Source organism: Taudactylus pleione, unplaced genomic scaffold (genome assembly GCF_031769625.1).
Source record: "Taudactylus pleione unplaced genomic scaffold, aTauple2 ptg000603l, whole genome shotgun sequence".
NCBI lineage: Eukaryota > Metazoa > Chordata > Amphibia > Anura > Myobatrachidae > Taudactylus > Taudactylus pleione.
This window is the reverse complement of record NW_028285005.1, coordinates 157,644-180,684: the sequence shown is the minus strand read 5'-3', so window position 1 is coordinate 180,684 and position 23,041 is coordinate 157,644. Positions and strand designations below refer to the sequence as shown.

Genomic DNA, 23,041 nt, shown 5'->3' with positions numbered 1-23,041 from the left:
AGACTCAGGACCTCATTCAGAGTCGGTCGAAGCGGCCGCACGGTCGTACGCCACCGATGTTCGCTAAAGTGCGCATGCGTAAAGTTCGCAATGCGCGTGCGCAAACTAGCCGCTACGATCAGAAATTTCTCTCTCCTTGAACACAGCCAGGTCGGTAGTTTGAGTGACAGATTGAGGCGTTTGTGGGTGGTAACAGGGGAAGGTGCTTGAAAACGGGGGAGTGGAGATCCGAACGCAGGCATGCCTAATTATGCGAACGCCGTTTTATGGGAGTGCATACGGTTTATGGGAGTGCATAATTAACAAAGTAGCGTCATGGCACATGTGACATGGGAGGTTTTTACACTGACATGATCGTAGTGCTTAAGAGAGGGTATGGTCAACCTTAAGCTCTACGACCAGTTCCGATGGTTCCTGATGGTTTCGATTAATCCTTATATGCCCGGAGATGACGTGTAATGCGTACGAAAAGGGGGCGTATTTTTTTGTTTTCCGGCCGCTTCCTCCCCTTGGTCGGCCAGCTACCGATCCGAACTTAGGGACGCAACTTGCGAGGGAATCATTTGCATATCCGACCCCTTTTCCCGTATGACCATGCGGCCGCTTCGACCGACTCTGAATGAGGTCCTCAGACTCAAGTGCTGAAATCAAGACCGAATTATATCTGAAATAACTCTTCAAGCAAGATGGAAGTGATTGCTTACCACAGACTGCAGGCCTAGACTGATGCAAAATAGAACTTTTAACATTGTGGTCTGTGTGTTGGGTTTCTTCCTAGTTATTTCAGTAGTGGGACTGATTTTTGCTGGAGAGCGAGCGAGCGAGGGTTCATGGTCTGGTTACTACACATCCAGTAATTTGGATGGAGTTTATTCTAATATTTCCTTTTCTAAGCAGGACAAGAGCTAAATGACCGATGTCAGGAGACTGATTTACCATCCGTTGAAAAGTGTATTTGTGACTACTGTACTAAATCACCAGAGGAAAGATGTATATTGTGGTGTATGGAAAATATTGGTTATTATTCAGAGGAATATCCCATTCAGCAATATCATGCATTGGGGTATTCAATTACAGGCATAATTGACCATTGTCGCCATCGTTGGCGATATCGTCCATCCGATCGGCCAATATCATGGCCGATTTCCGCCAACGACGGCGAGGGCAGGCGAAAAAATTTGCAAAATCTCTTTTTGGGTAAAAATGTGGGGATTTCTTACAGAACACTTTGGACAGCCCCCCTAATGACACTTTAGCGAAAAAAAATCGTAAGTTGCGCACTTTGGCAAAAAACGACCGCTGAAATTTCAGTTAAACATTTTTTTTCCATGAAAAATGCATTTAACGTATTGGGGCTGGTATTTCAGAGGGCCATAAGGATGTGCCAATTGTTTTAAACACCGCACATGGCTGGCGCAGGCGGTTTTTTATAACTGCTAAAAAAACACCTGCGCCAGCCACGTGCTATGCTTAGAACACTTGACGCATCCTTATGGCCCTCCAAAATACCAGCCCCATTATGTTAAATTGATTTTTCATGGAAAAAAAAAAATTAACGAAATTTCAGCGTTCGTTTTTCGCCAAAGTGCGCAACTTACGATGGAGAAAACTTTTCTCCAGTTTTTTTTCTCCAATTAAGTTTTCGCCTGTTTTTTGGTGAAAAAACATCCGTTTTCGCCGCTAATTGAATACGGCCCATTGTTGGGTAAAATATTAAATGTTACTAACTGTTGGATGTGCACCAGAACTCCATTATTAAGTGGAGATATGCCACTGACACCAGTACCAGCTTTTCACACTGACATTACTAAGATACATACCATAGCTTGTGAGGATTGTTTTGCTAAATGGTCTGGTCAAAAGGTTACTGATACTTATAATCTGACAAAACCTCCAGGGATTACATTAGCTCCACATGTAAGTGAATATATTCCTTTTTGTTTTAATAAAACAATTTATGAAATGCAACAGTTACACCTCAAATTTGCACAACTACAGGATTGTATACTATTCCTAGGCCCGAACACCCAATACAGCTAGGAAAGGCTGAGACAGGATACTGCAAAAACATCATTACTATGCACAAGCCCTATGTTCCTCAATGTGACAAATTCTGTAAGGTCTTCTGAAACCTGATTGTTTAACATGTACCACCGATTTTTATCAATCAATTATTATGAATCATTTGATTATACATTTCCTGTGAGGAAACCCAGGAATTCAGAGGATAATGAGACAGAGAAAGGCAGTAAGGTAGAAGGTCAGGTAAACAGCGAGGAAGATACTAGGACAGAAAATGGGTCAGAACAGGAGATATTTCACACGTCACCTGGGAATGATAGTTGCTACTATGGTATTAGGATTTGATGTTCCTTTCCTTTTGCCAATTGATCTCTATTACTTATGTGGAAAATATGCTTACAAATGGTTACCAATCAATTCCTAAGGTATTTGTTATTTAGGTTGAGTGATTCCACAATTTTATGCCATAACTCATGATGATTTGCAAAAAGTTCTTTTGCAGGGTACCAATATTGGACGTTCTAAAACAGACATTGTTCCAGTGAAAAAAAAGAGAATTTCTCTGATAAACATCGTATTGGTACAGCCTTTGATAACTTTCTTACATCTGGCAATTGGGGATATTTGGAAAATCAACAAGAGATTATTGATCTGGCTGAGTTTATGGACAATGTGACTGAACTTTATGATGAAACTTTCAGATATGTTGGGCATGAGTTAAAAGCATTTCGAAATGAACTATTGCAACACCGCTTAACGCTAAATGCACAAGCGGGGGGATACTGTCTTACTCTTGAAACAAATCTTGGAGTTCATTGTTGCAATTATCTGACCAATGACACTGCTGATCCGGAAGCTGTCATTACTAATTACATGAAAGAGGCTCATGATATGAAAGAAAAATTTTGCCATATACATTATGATAAAGATTCAGAAAACGTTTCATGGTGGTCATGGTTAGATCCTAGTAAATGGGTTTCAGTATTTAGAAAATGGTTTACCAATTTGTTTCATGCTATGACAGTTTATTCTTGCTATTGTGATCTTGGTTCTTCTCATCTATGCAGTCTACCGATGTGGCCTATGCTGTATTCAAGGGCTACACAGAGAGGTTGCTACAGTATGAGGGAAACAGGAACACATTACAATAAAGAGACACCTGGGATAGATATGGAGGAGCTTTATGTTCCAGTGTAATCTATAAATATGACACATGTACAATACAGAGACACCTGGGATAGATATGGAGGAGCTTTATGTTCCACTGTAATCTATAAATATGACACATGTACAATAAAGAGACACCTGGGATAGATATGGAGGAGCTTTATATTCCAGTGTCATCTATACATATGACACATGTACAATACAGAGACACCTGGGATAGATATGGAGGAGCTTTATGTTCCAGTGTAATCTATAAATATGACACATGTACAATAAAGAGACACCTGGGATAGATATGGAGGAGCTTTATATTCCAGTGTCATCTATACATATGACACATGTACAATACAGAGACACCTGGGATAGATATGGAGGAGCTTTATGTTTCAGTGTAATCTATAAATATGAGCCATGTACAATAAAGAGACACCTGGGATAGATATGGAGGCGCTTTATGTTTCAGTGTAATCTATAAATATGACACATGTACAATACAGAGACACCTGGGATAGATATGGAGGAGCTTTATGTTCCAGTGTAATCTATAAATATGACACTTGTACAATACAGATACCTGGGATAGATATGGAGGAGCTTTATGTTCCAGTGTAATCTATACATGTCACATGTACAATACAGAGACACCTGGGATAGATATGGAGGAGCTTTATGTTCCAGTGTAATCTATAAATATGACATATGTACAATAAAGAGACACCTGGGATAGATATGGAGGAGCTTTATGTTCCAGTGTAATCTATAAATATAACATGTACAATACAGACACCTGGGATAGATATGGAGGAGCTTTATGTTCCAGTGTAATCTATAAATATGACACATGTACAATAAAGAGACACCTGGGATAGATATGGAGGAGCTTTATGTTCCAGTGTAATCTATAAATATGACACATGTACAATAAAGAGACACCTGGGATAGATATGGAGGAGCTTTATGTTCCAGTGTAATCTATAAATATCACACATGTACAATAAAGAGACACCTGGGATATGGAGGAGCTTTATGTTCCAGTGTAATCTATAAATATGTCACATGTACAATACAGAGACACCTGGGATAGATATGGAGGAGCTTCATGTTCCAGTGTAATCTATAAATATGACACATGTACAATAAAGAGACACCTGGGATAGGTATGGAGGAGCTTTATGTTCCAGTGTAATCTATAAATATCACATATGTACAATAAAGAGACACCTGGGATAGATATAGAGGAGCTTAATGTTCCAGTGTAATCTATAAATATGTCACATGTACAATAAAGAGACACCTGGGATAGATATGGAGGAGCTTTATGTTCCAGTGTAATCTATAAATATGACACATGTACAATACAGACACCTGGGATAGATATGGGGGAGCTTTATGTTCCAGTGTAATCTATAAATATGACACATGTACAATACAGATACCTGGGATAGATATGGAGGAGCTTTATGTTCCAGTGTAATCTATACATGTCACATGTACAATACAGAGACACCTGGGATAGATATGGAGGAGCTTTATGTTCCAGTGTAATCTATAATTATGACATATGTACAATACAGACACCTGGGATAGATATGGAGGAGCTTTATGTTCCAGTGTAATCTATAAATATGACACATGTACAATAAAGAGACACCTGGGATAGATATGGAGGATCTTTATGTTCCAGTGTAATCTATACATGTCACATATACAATAAAGAGACACCTGGGATAGATATGGTGGAGCTTTATGTTCCAGTGTAATCTATAAATATGACACAAGTAGAATAGAGAGACACCTGGGATAGATATGGAGGAGCTTTATGTTCCAGTGTAATCTATAAATATGACACAAGTACAATAAAGAGACACCTGGGATAGATATGGAGGAGCTTTATGTTCCAGTGTAATCTATAAATATGACACATGTAGAATAGAGAGACACCTGGGATAGATATGGAGGAGCTTTATGTTCCAGTGTAATCTATAAATATGACACATGTACAATAAAGAGACACCTGGGATAGATATGGAGGAGCTTTATGTTCCAGTGTAATCTATAAATATGACACATGTACAATAAAGAGAAGCCTGGGATAGATATGGAGGAGCTTTATGTTCCAGTGTAATCTATAAATATGACACATGTACAATACAGAGACACCTGGGATAGATATGGAGGAGCTTTATGTTCCAGTGTAATCTATAAATATGTCACATGTACAATACAGAGACACCTGGGATAGATATGGAGGAGCTTTATGTTCCAGTGTAATCTATAAATATGACACATGTACAATAAAGAGACACCTGGGATAGATATGGAGGAGCTTTATGTTCCAGTGTAATCTATAAATATGACACATGTACAATACAGAGACAACTGGGATAGATATGGAGGAGCTTTATGTTCCAGTGTAATCTATAAATATGACACATGTAGAATAGAGAGACACCTGGGATAGATATGGAGGAGCTTTATGTTCCAGTGTAATCTATAAATATGACACATGTACAATACAGAGACACCTGTGATAGATATGGAGGAGCTTTATGTTCCAGTGTAATCTATAAATATGACACATGTAGAATAGAGAGACACCTGGGATAGATATGGAGGAGCTTTATGTTCCAGTGTAATCTATAAATATGACACATGTACAATAAAGAGACACCTGGGATAGATATGGAGGAGCTTTATGTTCCAGTGTAATCTATAAATATGACACATGTACAATAAAGAGACACCTGGGATAGATATGGAGGAGCTTTATGTTCCAGTGTAATCTATAAATATCACACATGTACAATAAAGAGACACCTGGGATATGGAGGAGCTTTATGTTCCAGTGTAATCTATAAATATGTCACATGTACAATACAGAGACACCTGGGATAGATATGGAGGAGCTTCATGTTCCAGTGTAATCTATAAATATGACACATGTACAATAAAGAGACACCTGGGATAGGTATGGAGGAGCTTTATGTTCCAGTGTAATCTATAAATATCACATATGTACAATAAAGAGACACCTGGGATAGATATAGAGGAGCTTAATGTTCCAGTGTAATCTATAAATATGTCACATGTACAATAAAGAGACACCTGGGATAGATATGGAGGAGCTTTATGTTCCAGTGTAATCTATAAATATGACACATGTACAATACAGACACCTGGGATAGATATGGGGGAGCTTTATGTTCCAGTGTAATCTATAAATATGACACATGTACAATACAGATACCTGGGATAGATATGGAGGAGCTTTATGTTCCAGTGTAATCTATACATGTCACATGTACAATACAGAGACACCTGGGATAGATATGGAGGAGCTTTATGTTCCAGTGTAATCTATAATTATGACATATGTACAATACAGACACCTGGGATAGATATGGAGGAGCTTTATGTTCCAGTGTAATCTATAAATATGACACATGTACAATAAAGAGACACCTGGGATAGATATGGAGGATCTTTATGTTCCAGTGTAATCTATACATGTCACATATACAATAAAGAGACACCTGGGATAGATATGGTGGAGCTTTATGTTCCAGTGTAATCTATAAATATGACACAAGTAGAATAGAGAGACACCTGGGATAGATATGGAGGAGCTTTATGTTCCAGTGTAATCTATAAATATGACACAAGTACAATAAAGAGACACCTGGGATAGATATGGAGGAGCTTTATGTTCCAGTGTAATCTATAAATATGACACATGTAGAATAGAGAGACACCTGGGATAGATATGGAGGAGCTTTATGTTCCAGTGTAATCTATAAATATGACACATGTACAATAAAGAGACACCTGGGATAGATATGGAGGAGCTTTATGTTCCAGTGTAATCTATAAATATGACACATGTACAATAAAGAGAAGCCTGGGATAGATATGGAGGAGCTTTATGTTCCAGTGTAATCTATAAATATGACACATGTACAATACAGAGACACCTGGGATAGATATGGAGGAGCTTTATGTTCCAGTGTAATCTATAAATATGTCACATGTACAATACAGAGACACCTGGGATAGATATGGAGGAGCTTTATGTTCCAGTGTAATCTATAAATATGACACATGTACAATAAAGAGACACCTGGGATAGATATGGAGGAGCTTTATGTTCCAGTGTAATCTATAAATATGACACATGTACAATACAGAGACAACTGGGATAGATATGGAGGAGCTTTATGTTCCAGTGTAATCTATAAATATGACACATGTAGAATAGAGAGACACCTGGGATAGATATGGAGGAGCTTTATGTTCCAGTGTAATCTATAAATATGACACATGTACAATACAGAGACACCTGTGATAGATATGGAGGAGCTTTATGTTCCAGTGTAATCTATAAATATGACACATGTAGAATAGAGAGACACCTGGGATAGATATGGAGGAGCTTTATGTTCCAGTGTAATCTATAAATATGACACATGTACAATAAAGAGACACCTGGGATAGATATGGAGGAGCTTTATGTTCCAGTGTAATCTATAAATATGACACATGTACAATAAAGAGACACCTGGGATAGATATGGAGGAGCTTTATGTTCTAGTGTAATCTATAAATATGACACATGTACAATACAGAGACACCTGGGATAGATATGGAGGAGCTTTATGTTCCAGTGGAATCTATAAATATGACACATGTAGAAAAGAGAGACACCTGGGATAGATATGGAGGAGCTTTATGTTCCAGTGTAATCTATAAATATGACACATGTACAATAAAGAGACACCTGGGATAGATATGGTGGAGCTTTATGATCCAGTGTAATCTATAAATATGACACATGTACAATACAGACACCTGGTATAGATATGGAGGAGCTTTATGTTCCAGTGTAATCTATAAATATGACACATGTACAATAAAGAGACACCTGGGATAGATATGGAGGAGCTTTATGTTCCAGTGTAATCTATAAATATAACACATGTACAATAAAGAGACACATGGGATAGATATGGAGGAGCTTTATGTTCCAGTGTAATCTATAAATATGACACATGTACAATAAAGAGACACCTGGGATAGATATGGAGGAGCTTTATGTTCCAGTGTAATCTATAAATATGACACATGTACAATAAAGAGACACCTGGGATAGATATGGAGGAGCTTTATGTTCCAGTGTAATCTATAAATATGACACATGTACAATAAAGAGACACCTGGGATAGATATGGAGGAGCTTTATGTTCCAGTGTAATCTATAAATATGACACATGTACAATACAGAGACACCTGGGATAGATATGGAGGAGCTTTATGTTCCAGTGTAATCTATAAATATGACACATGTAGAATAGAGAGACACCTGGGATAGATATGGAGGAGCTTTATGTTCCAGTGTAATCTATAAATATGACACATGTACAATAAAGAGACACCTGGGATAGATATGGTGGAGCTTTATGATCCAGTGTAATCTATAAATATGACACATGTACAATAAAGAGACACCTGGGATAGATATGGAGGAGCTTTATGTTCCAGTGTAATCTATAAATATGACACATGTACAATACAGACACCTGGGATAGATATGGAGGCGCTTTATGTTCCAGTGTAATCTATAAATATGTCATATGTACAATAAAAAGACACCTGGGACAGATATGGAGGAGCTTTATGTTCCAGTGTAATCTATAAATATGACACATGTACAATACAGATACCTGGGATAGATATGGAGGAGCTTTATGTTCCAGTGTAATCTATACATGTCACATGTACAATACAGAGACACCTGGGATAGATATGGAGGAGCTTTATGTTCCAGTGTAATCTATAAATATGACATATGTACAATAAAGAGACACCTGGGATAGATATGGAGGACCTTTATGTTCCAGTGTAATCTATAAATATAACATGTACAATACAGACACCTGGGATAGATATGGAGGAGCTTTATGTTCCAGTGTAATCTATAAATATGACACATGTACAATAAAGAGACACCTGGGATAGATATGGAGGAGCTTTATGTTCCAGTGTAATCTATAAATATGACACATGGACAATACAGAGACACCTGGGATAGATATGGAGGAGCTTTATGTTCCAGTGTAATCTATAAATATGACACATGTAGAATAGAGAGACACCTGGGATAGATATGGAGGAGCTTTATGTTCCAGTGTAATCTATAAATATGACACATGTACAATAAAGAGACACCTGGGATTGATATGGAGGAGCTTTATGTTCCAGTGTAATCTATAAATATGACACATGTACAATAAAGAGACACCTGGGATAGATATGGAGGAGCTTTATGTTCTAGTGTAATCTATAAATATGACACATGTAGAATAGAGAGACACCTGGGATAGATATGGAGGAGCTTTATGTTCCAGTGTAATCTATAAATATGACACATGTACAATAAAGAGACACCTGGGATAGATATGGTGGAGCTTTATGATCCAGTGTAATCTATAAATATGACACATGTACAATACAGACACCTGGTATAGATATGGTGGAGCTTTATGTTCCAGTGTAATCTATAAATATGACACATGTACAATAAAGAGACACCTGGGATAGATATGGTGGAGCTTTATGATCCAGTGTAATCTATAAATATGACACATGTACAATACAGACACCTGGTATAGATATGGAGGAGCTTTATGTTCCAGTGTAATCTATAAATATGACACATGTACAATAAAGAGACACCTGGGATAGATATGGAGGAGCTTTATGTTCCAGTGTAATCTATAAATATAACACATGTACAATAAAGAGACACCTGGGATAGATATGGAGGAGCTTTATGTTCCAGTGTAATCTATAAATATGACACATGTACAATAAAGAGACACCTGGGATAGATATGGAGGAGCTTTATGTTCCAGTGTAATCTATAAATATGACACATGTACAATAAAGAGACACCTGGGATAGATATGGAGGAGCTTTATGTTCCAGTGTAATCTATAAATATGACACATGTACAATAAAGAGACACCTGGGATAGATATGGAGGAGCTTTATGTTCCAGTGTAATCTATAAATATGACACATGTACAATACAGAGACACCTGGGATAGATATGGAGGAGCTTTATGTTCCAGTGTAATCTATAAATATGACACATGTAGAATAGAGAGACACCTGGGATAGATATGGAGGAGCTTTATGTTCCAGTGTAATCTATAAATATGACACATGTACAATAAAGAGACACCTGGGATAGATATGGTGGAGCTTTATGATCCAGTGTAATCTATAAATATGACACATGTACAATACAGACACCTGGTATAGATATGGAGGAGCTTTATGTTCCAGTGTAATCTATAAATATGACACATGTACAATAAAGAGACACCTGGGATAGATATGGTGGAGCTTTATGATCCAGTGTAATCTATAAATATGACACATGTACAATACAGACACCTGGTATAGATATGGAAGATCTTTATGTTCCAGTGTAATCTATACATGTCACATATACAATAAAGAGACACCTGGGATAGATATGGTGGAGCTTTATGTTCCAGTGTAATCTATAAATATGACACAAGTAGAATAGAGAGACACCTGGGATAGATATGGAGGAGCTTTATGTTCCAGTGTAATCTATAAATATGACACATGTACAATAAAGAGACACCTGGGATAGATATGGAGGAGCTTTATGTTCCAGTGTAATCTATAAATATGACACATGTACAGTACAAAGACACCTGGGATAGATAGGGAGGAGCTTTATGTTCCAGTGTAATCTATAAATATAACACATGTACAATAAAGAGACACCTGGGATAGATATGGAGGAGCTTTATGTTCCAGTGTAATCTATAAATATGACACATGTACAGTACAAAGACACCTGGGATAGATAGGGAGGAGCTTTATGTTCCAGTGTAATCTATAAATATGACACAAGTACAATAAAGAGACACCTGGGATAGATATGGAGGAGCTTTATGTTCCAGTGTAATCTATAAATATGACACATGTAGAATAGAGAGACACCTGGGATAGATATGGAGGAGCTTTATGTTCCAGTGTAATCTATAAATATGACACATGTACAATAAAGAGACACCTGGGATAGATATGGAGGAGCTTTATGTTCCAGTGTAATCTATAAATATGACACATGTACAATAAAGAGAAGCCTGGGATAGATATGGAGGAGCTTTATGTTCCAGTGTAATCTATAAATATGACACATGTACAATACAGAGACACCTGGGATAGATATGGAGGAGCTTTATGTTCCAGTGTAATCTATAAATATGTCACATGTACAATACAGAGACACCTGGGATAGATATGGAGGAGCTTTATGTACCAGTGTAATCTATAAATATGTCACATGTACAATACAGAGACACCTGGGATAGATATGGAGGAGCTTTATGTTCCAGTGTAATCTATAAATATCACACATGTACAATAAAGAGACACCTGGGATATGGAGGAGCTTTATGTTCCAGTGTAATCTATAAATATGACACATGTACAATAAAGAGACACCTGGGATAGATATGGAGGAGCTTTATGTTCCAGTGTAATCTATAAATATGACACATGTACAATAAAGAGACACCTGGGATAGATATAGAGGATCTTTATGTTCCAGTGTAATCTATAAATATGACACATGTACAATAAAGAGACACCTGGGATAGATATGGAGGAGCTTTATGTTCCAGTGTAATCTATAAATATGACACATGTACAATACAGAGACACCTGGGATAGATATGGAGGAGCTTTATGTTCCAGTGTAATCTATAAATATGACACATGTAGAATAGAGAGACACCTGGGATAGATATGGAGGAGCTTTATGTTCCAGTGTAATCTATAAATATGACACATGTACAATAAAGAGACACCTGGGATAGATATGGAGGAGCTTTATGTTCCAGTGTAATCTATAAATATGACACATGTACAATACAGAGACACCTGGGATAGATATGGAGGAGCTTTATGTTCCAGTGTAATCTATAAATATGACACATGTAGAATAGAGAGACACCTGGGATAGATATGGAGGAGCTTTATGTTCCAGTGTAATCTATAAATATGACACATGTACAATAAAGAGACACCTGGGATAGATATGGAGGAGCTTTATGTTCCAGTGTAATCTATAATTATGACACATGTACAATAAAGAGACACCTGGGATAGATATGGAGGAGCTTTATGTTCTAGTGTAATCTATAAATATGACACATGTACAATGTTCCAGTGTAATCTATAAATATGACACATGTAGAAAAGAGAGACACCTGGGATAGATATGGAGGAGCTTTATGTTCCAGTGTAATCTATAAATATGACACATGTACAATAAAGAGACACCTGGGATAGATATGGTGGAGCTTTATGATCCAGTGTAATCTATAAATATGACACATGTACAATACAGACACCTGGTATAGATATGGAGGAGCTTTATGTGCCAGTGTAATTTATAAATATGACACATGTACAATAAAGAGACACCTGGGATAGATATGGTGGAGCTTTATGATCCAGTGTAATCTATAAATATGACACATGTACAATACAGACACCTGGTATAGATATGGAGGAGCTTTATGTTCCAGTGTAATCTATAAATATGACACATGTACAATAAAGAGACACCTGGGATAGATATGGAGGAGCTTTATGTTCCAGTGTAATCTATAAATATAACACATGTACAATAAAGAGACACCTGGGATAGATATGGAGGAGCTTTATGTTCCAGTGTAATCTATAAATATGACACATGTACAATAAAGAGACACCTGGGATAGATATGGAGGAGCTTTATGTTCCAGTGTAATCTATAAATATGACACATGTACAATAAAGAGACACCTGGGATAGATATGGAGGAGCTTTATGTTCCAGTGTAATCTATAAATATGACACATGTACAATAAAGAGACACCTGGGATAGATATGGAGGAGCTTTATGTTCCAGTGTAATCTATAAATATGACACATGTACAATACAGAGACACCTGGGATAGATATGGAGGAGCTTTATGTTCCAGTGTAATCTATAAATATGACACATGTAGAATAGAGAGGCACCTGGGATAGATATGGAGGAGCTTTATGTTCCAGTGTAATCTATAAATATGACACATGTTCAATAAAGAGACACCTGGGATAGATATGGAGGAGCTTTATGTTCCAGTGTAATCTATAAATATGACACATGTACAATAAAGAGACACCTGGGATAGATATGGAGGAGCTTTATGTTCCAGTGTAATCTATAAATATGACACAAGTACAATACAGAGACACCTGGGATAGATATGGAGGAGCTTTATGTACCAGTGTAATCTATAAATATGTCACATGTACAATACAGAGACACCTGGGATAGATATGGAGGAGCTTTATGTTCCAGTGTAATCTATAAATATGACACAGGTACAATAAAGAGACACCTGGGATAGATATGGAGGAGCTTTATGTTCCAGTGTAATCTATAAATATGACACATGTACAATAAAGAGACACCTGGGATAGATATAGAGGATCTTTATGTTCCAGTGTAATCTATAAATATGACACATGTACAATAAAGAGACACCTGGGATAGATATGGAGGAGCTTTATGTTCCAGTGTAATCTATAAATATGACACATGTACAATACAGAGACACCTGGGATAGATATGGAGGAGCTTTATGTTCCAGTGTAATCTATAAATATGACACATGTAGAATAGAGAGACACCTGGGATAGATATGGAGGAGCTTTATGTTCCAGTGTAATCTATAAATATGACACATGTACAATAAAGAGACACCTGGGATAGATATGGAGGAGCTTTATGTTCCAGTGTAATCTATAAATATGACACATGTACAATACAGAGACACCTGGGATAGATATGGAGGAGCTTTATGTTCCAGTGTAATCTATAAATATGACACATGTAGAATAGAGAGACACCTGGGATAGATATGGAGGAGCTTTATGTTCCAGTGTAATCTATAAATATGACACATGTACAATAAAGAGACACCTGGGATAGATATGGAGGAGCTTTATGTTCCAGTGTAATCTATAAATATGACACATGTACAATAAAGAGACACCTGGGATAGATATGGAGGAGCTTTATGTTCTAGTGTAATCTATAAATATGACACATGTACAATACAAAGACACCTGGGATAGATATGGAGGAGCTTTATGTTCCAGTGGAATCTATAAATATGACACATGTACAATACAGACACCTGGTATAGATATGGAGAAGCTTTATGTTCCAGTGTAATCTATAAATATGACACATGTACAATAAAGAGACACCTGGGATAGATATGGAGGAGCTTTATGTTCCAGTGTAATCTATAAATATGACACATGTACAATAAAGAGACACCTGGGATAGATATGGTGGAGCTTTATGATCCAGTGTAATCTATAAATATGACACATGTACAATAAAGAGACACCTGGGATAGATATGGAGGAGCTTTATGTTCCAGTGTAATCTATAAATATGACACATGTACAATACAGACACCTGGGATAGATATGGAGGCGCTTTATGTTCCAGTGTAATCTATAAATATGTCATATGTACAATAAAAAGACACCTGGGACAGATATGGAGGAGCTTTATGTTCCAGTGTAATCTATAAATATGACACATGTACAATACAGATACCTGGGATAGATATGGAGGAGCTTTATGTTCCAGTGTAATCTATACATGTCACATGTACAATACAGAGACACCTGGGATAGATATGGAGGAGCTTTATGTTCCAGTGTAATCTATAAATATGACATATGTACAATAAAGAGACACCTGGGATAGATATGGAGGAGCTTTATGTTCCAGTGTAATCTATAAATATAACATGTACAATACAGACACCTGGGATAGATATGGAGGAGCTTTATGTTCCAGTGTAATCTATAAATATGACACATGTACAATAAAGAGACACCTGGGATAGATATGGAGGAGCTTTATGTTCCAGTGTAATCTATAAATATGACACATGGACAATACAGAGACACCTGGGATAGATATGGTGGAGCTTTATGTTCCAGTGTAATCTATAAATATGACACATGTACAATAAAGAGAAGCCTGGGATAGATATGGAGGAGCTTTATGTTCCAGTGTAATCTATAAATATGACACATGTACAATACAGAGACACCTGGGATAGATATGGAGGAGCTTTATGTTCCAGTGTAATCTATAAATATGTCACATGTACAATACAGAGACACCTGGGATAGATATGGAGGAGCTTTATGTACCAGTGTAATCTATAAATATGTCACATGTACAATACAGAGACACCTGGGATAGATATGGAGGAGCTTTATGTTCCAGTGTAATCTATAAATATCACACATGTACAATAAAGAGACACCTGGGATATGGAGGAGCTTTATGTTCCAGTGTAATCTATAAATATGACACATGTACAATAAAGAGACACCTGGGATAGATATGGAGGAGCTTTATGTTCCAGTGTAATCTATAAATATGACACATGTACAATAAAGAGACACCTGGGATAGATATAGAGGATCTTTATGTTCCAGTGTAATCTATAAATATGACACATGTACAATAAAGAGACACCTGGGATAGATATGGAGGAGCTTTATGTTCCAGTGTAATCTATAAATATGACACATGTACAATACAGAGACACCTGGGATAGATATGGAGGAGCTTTATGTTCCAGTGTAATCTATAAATATGACACATGTACAATACAGAGACACCTGGGATAGATATGGAGGAGCTTTATGTTCCAGTGTAATCTATAAATATGACACATGTACAATAAAGAGACACCTGGGATAGATATGGAGGAGCTTTATGTTCCAGTGTAATCTATAAATATGACACATGTACAATACAGAGACACCTGGGATAGATATGGAGGAGCTTTATGTTCCAGTGTAATCTATAAATATGACACATGTAGAATAGAGAGACACCTGGGATAGATATGAAGGAGCTTTATGTTCCAGTGTAATCTATAAATATGACACATGTACAATAAAGAGACACCTGGGATAGATATGGAGGAGCTTTATGTTCCAGTGTAATCTATAATTATGACACATGTACAATAAAGAGACACCTGGGATAGATATGGAGGAGCTTTATGTTCTAGTGTAATCTATAAATATGACACATGTACAATACAGAGACACCTGGGATAGATATGGAGGAGCTTTATGTTCCAGTGTAATCTATAAATATGACACATGTAGAAAAGAGAGACACCTGGGATAGATATGGAGGAGCTTTATGTTCCAGTGTAATCTATAAATATGACACATGTACAATAAAGAGACACCTGGGATAGATATGGTGGAGCTTTATGATCCAGTGTAATCTATAAATATGACACATGTACAATACAGACACCTGGTATAGATATGGAGGAGCTTTATGTTCCAGTGTAATCTATAAATATGACACATGTACAATAAAGAGACACCTGGAATAGATATGGTGGAGCTTTATGATCCAGTGTAATCTATAAATATGACACATGTACAATACAGACACCTGGTATAGATATGGAGGAGCTTTATGTTCCAGTGTAATCTATAAATATGACACATGTACAATAAAGAGACACCTGGGATAGATATGGAGGAGCTTTATGTTCCAGTGTAATCTATAAATATAACACATGTACAATAAAGAGACACCTGGGATAGATATGGAGGAGCTTTATGTTCCAGTGTAATCTATAAATATGACACATGTACAATAAAGAGACACCTGGGATAGATATGGAGGAGCTTTATGTTCCAGTGTAATCTATAAATATGACACATGTACAATAAAGAGACACCTGGGATAGATATGGAGGAGCTTTATGTTCCAGTGTAATCTATAAATATGACACATGTACAATAAAGAGACACCTGGGATAGATATGGAGGAGCTTTATGTTCCAGTGTAATCTATAAATATGACACATGTACAATACAGAGACACCTGGGATAGATATGGAGGAGCTTTATGTTCCAGTGTAATCTATAAATATGACACATGTAGAATAGAGAGACACCTGGGATAGATATGGAGGAGCTTTATGTTCCAGTGTAATCTATAAATATGACACATGTACAATAAAGAGACACCTGGGATAGATATGGAGGAGCTTTATGTTCCAGTGTAATCTATAAATATGACACAAGTACAATACAGAGACACCTGGGATAGATATGGAGGAGCTTTATGTTCCAGTGTAATCTATAAATATGTCACATGTACAATACAGAGACACCTGGGATAGATATGGAGGAGCTTTATGTACCAGTGTAATCTATAAATATGTCACATGTACAATACAGAGACACCTGGGATAGATATGGAGGAGCTTTATGTTCCAGTGTAATCTATAAATATCACACATGTACAATAAAGAGACACCTGGGATATGGAGGAGCTTTATGTTCCAGTGTAATCTATAAATATGACACATGTACAATAAAGAGACACCTGGGATAGATATGGAGGAGCTTTATGTTCCAGTGTAATCTATAAATATGACACATGTACAATAAAGAGACACCTGGGATAGATATAGAGGATCTTTATGTTCCAGTGTAATCTATAAATATGACACATGTACAATAAAGAGACACCTGGGATAGATATGGAGGAGCTTTATGTTCCAGTGTAATCTATAAATATGACACATGTACAATACAGAGACACCTGGGATAGATATGGAGGAGCTTTATGTTCCAGTGTAATCTATAAATATGACACATGTAGAATAGAGAGACACCTGGGATAGATATGGAGGAGCTTTATGTTCCAGTGTAATCTATAAATATGACACATGTACAATAAAGAGACACCTGGGATAGATATGGAGGAGCTTTATGTTCCAGTGTAATCTATAAATATGACACATGTACAATACAGAGACACCTGGGATAGATATGGAGGAGCTTTATGTTCCAGTGTAATCTATAAATATGACACATGTAGAATAGAGAGACACCTGGGATAGATATGGAGGAGCTTTATGTTCCAGTGTAATCTATAAATATGACACATGTACAATAAAGAGACACCTGGGATAGATATGGAGGAGCTTTATGTTCCAGTGTAATCTATAAATATGACACATGTACAATAAAGAGACACCTGGGATAGATATGGAGGAGCTTTATGTTCTAGTGTAATCTATAAATATGACACATGTACACTACAAAGACACCTGGGATAGATATGGAGGAGCTTTATGTTCCAGTGGAATCTATAAATATGACACATGTAGAAAAGAGAGACACCTGGGATAGATATGGAGGAGCTTTATGTTCCAGTGTAATCTATAAATATGACACATGTACAATAAAGAGACACCTGGGATAGATATGGTGGAGCTTTATGATCCAGTGTAATCTATAAATATGACACATGTACAATACAGACACCTGGTATAGATATGGAGGAGCTTTATGTTCCAGTGTAATCTATAAATATGACACATGTACAATAAAGAGACACCTGGGATAGATATGGTGGAGCTTTATGATCCAGTGTAATCTATAAATATGACACATGTACAATACAGACACCTGGTATAGATATGGAGAAGCTTTATGTTCCAGTGTAATCTATAAATATGACACATGTACAATAAAGAGACACCTGGGATAGATATGGAGGAGCTTTATGTTCCAGTGTAATCTATAAATATAACACATGTACAATAAAGAGACACCTGGGATAGATATGGAGGATCTTTATGTTCCAGTGTAATCTATAAATATGACACATGTACAATAAAGAGACACCTGGGATAGATATGGAGGAGCTTTATGTTCCAGTGTAATCTATAAATATGACACATGTACAATAAAGAGACACCTGGGATAGATATGGAGGAGCTTTATGTTCCAGTGTAATCTATAAATATGACACATGTACAATAAAGAGACACCTGGGATAGATATGGAGGAGCTTTATGTTCCAGTGTAATCTATAAATATGACACATGTACAATACAGAGACACCTGGGATAGATATGGAGGAGCTTTATGTTCCAGTGTAATCTATAAATATGACACATGTAGAATAGAGAGACACCTGGGATAGATATGGAGGAGCTTTATGTTCCAGTGTAATCTATAAATATGACACATGTACAATAAAGAGACACCTGGGATAGATATGGTGGAGCTTTATGATCCAGTGTAATCTATAAATATGACACATGTACAATAAAGAGACACCTGGGATAGATATGGAGGAGCTTTATGTTCCAGTGTAATCTATAAATATGACACATGTACAATACAGACACCTGGGATAGATATGGAGGCGCTTTATGTTCCAGTGTAATCTATAAATATGTCATATGTACAATAAAAAGACACCTGGGACAGATATGGAGGAGCTTTATGTTCCAGTGTAATCTATAAATATGACACATGTACAATACAGATACCTGGGATAGATATGGAGGAGCTTTATGTTCCAGTGTAATCTATACATGTCACATGTACAATACAGAGACACCTGGGATAGATATGGAGGAGCTTTATGTTCCAGTGTAATCTATAAATATGACATATGTACAATAAAGAGACACCTGGGATAGATATGGAGGAGCTTTATGTTCCAGTGTAATCTATAAATATAACATGTACAATACAGACACCTGGGATAGATATGGAGGAGCTTTATGTTCCAGTGTAATCTATAAATATGACACATGTACAATAAAGAGACACCTGGGATAGATATGGAGGAGCTTTATGTTCCAGTGTAATCTATAAATATGACACATGGACAATACAGAGACACCTGGGATAGATATGGTGGAGCTTTATGTTCCAGTGTAATCTATAAATATGACACATGTAGAATAGAGAGACACCTGGGATAGATATGGAGGAGCTTTATGTTCCAGTGTAATCTATAAATATGACACATGTACAATAAAGAGACACCTGGGATAGATATGGAGGAGCTTTATGTTCCAGTGTAATCTATAAATATGACACATGTACAATAAAGAGACACCTGGGATAGATATGGAGGAACTTTATGTTCTAGTGTAATCTATAAATATGACACATGTACAATACAGAGACACCTGGGATAGATATGGAGGATCTTTGTGTTCCAGTGGAATCTATAAATATGACACATGTAGAAAAGAGAGACACCTGGGATAGATATGGAGGAGCTTTATGTTCCAGTGGAATCTATAAATATGACACATGTACAATAAAGAGACACCTGGGATAGATATGGTGGAGCTTTATGATCCAGTGTAATCTATAAATATGACACATGTACAATACAGACACCTGGTATAGATATGGAGGAGCTTTATGTTCCAGTGTAATCTATAAATATGACACATGTACAATAAAGAGACACCTGGGATAGATATGGTGGAGCTTTATGATCCAGTGTAATCTATAAATATGACACATGTACAATACAGACACCTGGTATAGATATGGAGGAGCTTTATGTTCCAGTGTAATCTATAAATATGACACATGTACAATAAAGAGACACCTGGGATAGATATGGAGGAGCTTTATGTTCCAGTGTAATCTATAAATATAACACATGTACAATAAAGAGACACCTGGGATAGATATGGAGGAGCTTTATGTTCCAGTGTAATCTATAAATATGACACATGTACAATAAAGAGACACCTGGGATAGATATGGAGGAGCTTTATGTTCCAGTGTAATCTATAAATATGACACATGTACAATAAAGAGACACCTGGGATAGATATGGACGAGCTTTATGTTCCAGTGTAATCTATAAATATGACACATGTACAATAAAGAGACACCTGGGATAGATATGGAGGAGCTTTATGTTCCAGTGTAATCTATAAATATGACACATGTACAATACAGAGACACCTGGGATAGATATGGAGGAGCTTTATGTTCCAGTCTAATCTATAAATATGACACATGTACAATAAAGAGACACCTGGGATAGATATGGAGGAGCTTTATGTTCCAGTGTAATCTATAAATATGACACATGTACAATAAAGAGACACCTGGGATAGATATGGAGGAGCTTTATGTTCCAGTGTAATCTATAAATATGACACATGTACAATAAAGAGACACCTGGGATAGATATGGAGGAGCTTTATGTTCCAGTGTAATCTATAAATATGACACATGTACAATACAGAGACACCTGGGATAGATATGGAGGAGCTTTATGTTCCAGTGTAATCTATAAATATGACACATGTAGAATAGAGAGACACCTGGGATAGATATGGAGGAGCTTTATGTTCCAGTGTAATCTATAAATATGACACATGTACAATAAAGAGACACCTGGGATAGATATGGTGGAGCTTTATGATCCAGTGTAATCTATAAATATGACACATGTACAATAAAGAGACACCTGGGATAGATATGGAGGAGCTTTATGTTCCAGTGTAATCTATAAATATGACACATGTACAATACAGACACCTGGGATAGATATGGAGGCGCTTTATGTTCCAGTGTAATCTATAAATATGTCATATGTACAATAAAAAGACACCTGGGACAGATATGGAGGAGCTTTATGTTCCAGTGTAATCTATAAATATGACACATGTACAATACAGATACCTGGGATAGATACGGAGGAGCTTTATGTTCCAGTGTAATCTATACATGTCACATGTACAATACATAGACACCTGGGATAGATATGGAGGAGCTTTATGTTCCAGTGTAATCTATAAATATGACATATGTACAATAAAGAGACACCTGGGATAGATATGGAGGAGCTTTATGTTCCAGTGTAATCTATAAATATAACATGTATAATACAGACACCTGGGATAGATATGGAGGAGCTTTATGTTCCAGTGTAATCTATAAATATGAAACATGTACAATAAAGAGACACCTGGGATAGATATGGAGGAGCTTTATGTTCCAGTGTAATCTATAAATATGACACATGTACAATAAAGAGATACCTGGGATAGATATGGAGGAGCTTTATGTTCCAGTGTAATCTATAAATATCACACATGTACAATAAAGAGACACCTGGGATATGGAGGAGCTTTATGTTCCAGTGTAATCTATAAATATATCACATATACAATACAGAGACACCTGGGATAGATATGGAGGAGCTTCATGTTCCAGTGTAATCTATAAATATGACACATGTACAATAAAGAGACACCTGGGATAGGTATGGAGGAGCTTTATGTTCCAGTGTAATCTATAAATATCACATATGTACAATAAAGAGACACCTGGGATAGATATAGAGGAGCTTAATGTTCCAGTGTAATCTATAAATATGTCACATGTACAATAAAGAGACACCTGGGATAGATATGGAGGAGCTTTATGTTCCAGTGTAATCTATAAATATGACACATGTACAATACAGATACCTGGGATAGATATGGAGGAGCTTTATGTTCCAGTGTAATCTATACATGTCACATGTACAATACAGAGACACCTGGGATAGATATGGAGGAGCTTTATGTTCCAGTGAAATCTATAATTATGACATATGTACAATACAGACACCTGGGATAGATATGGAGGAGCTTTATGTTCCAGTGTAATCTATAAATATGACACATGTACAATAAAGAGACACCTGGGATAGATATGGAGGATCTTTATGTTCCAGTGTAATCTATACATGTCACATATACAATAAAGAGACACCTGGGATAGATATGGTGGAGCTTTATGTTCCAGTGTAATCTATAAATATGACACAAGTAGAATAGAGAGACACCTGGGATAGATATGGAGGAGCTTT

General features: G+C 36.7%; 1 pseudogene; it reads left to right on the top strand.

The window, feature by feature from the left end:
• The first annotated feature begins 686 nt into the window (after positions 1 to 686).
• On the top strand, positions 687 to 3,173 carry LOC148480719 (uncharacterized; annotated as a pseudogene).
• Positions 3,174 to 23,041: the final 19,868 nt, after the last annotated feature.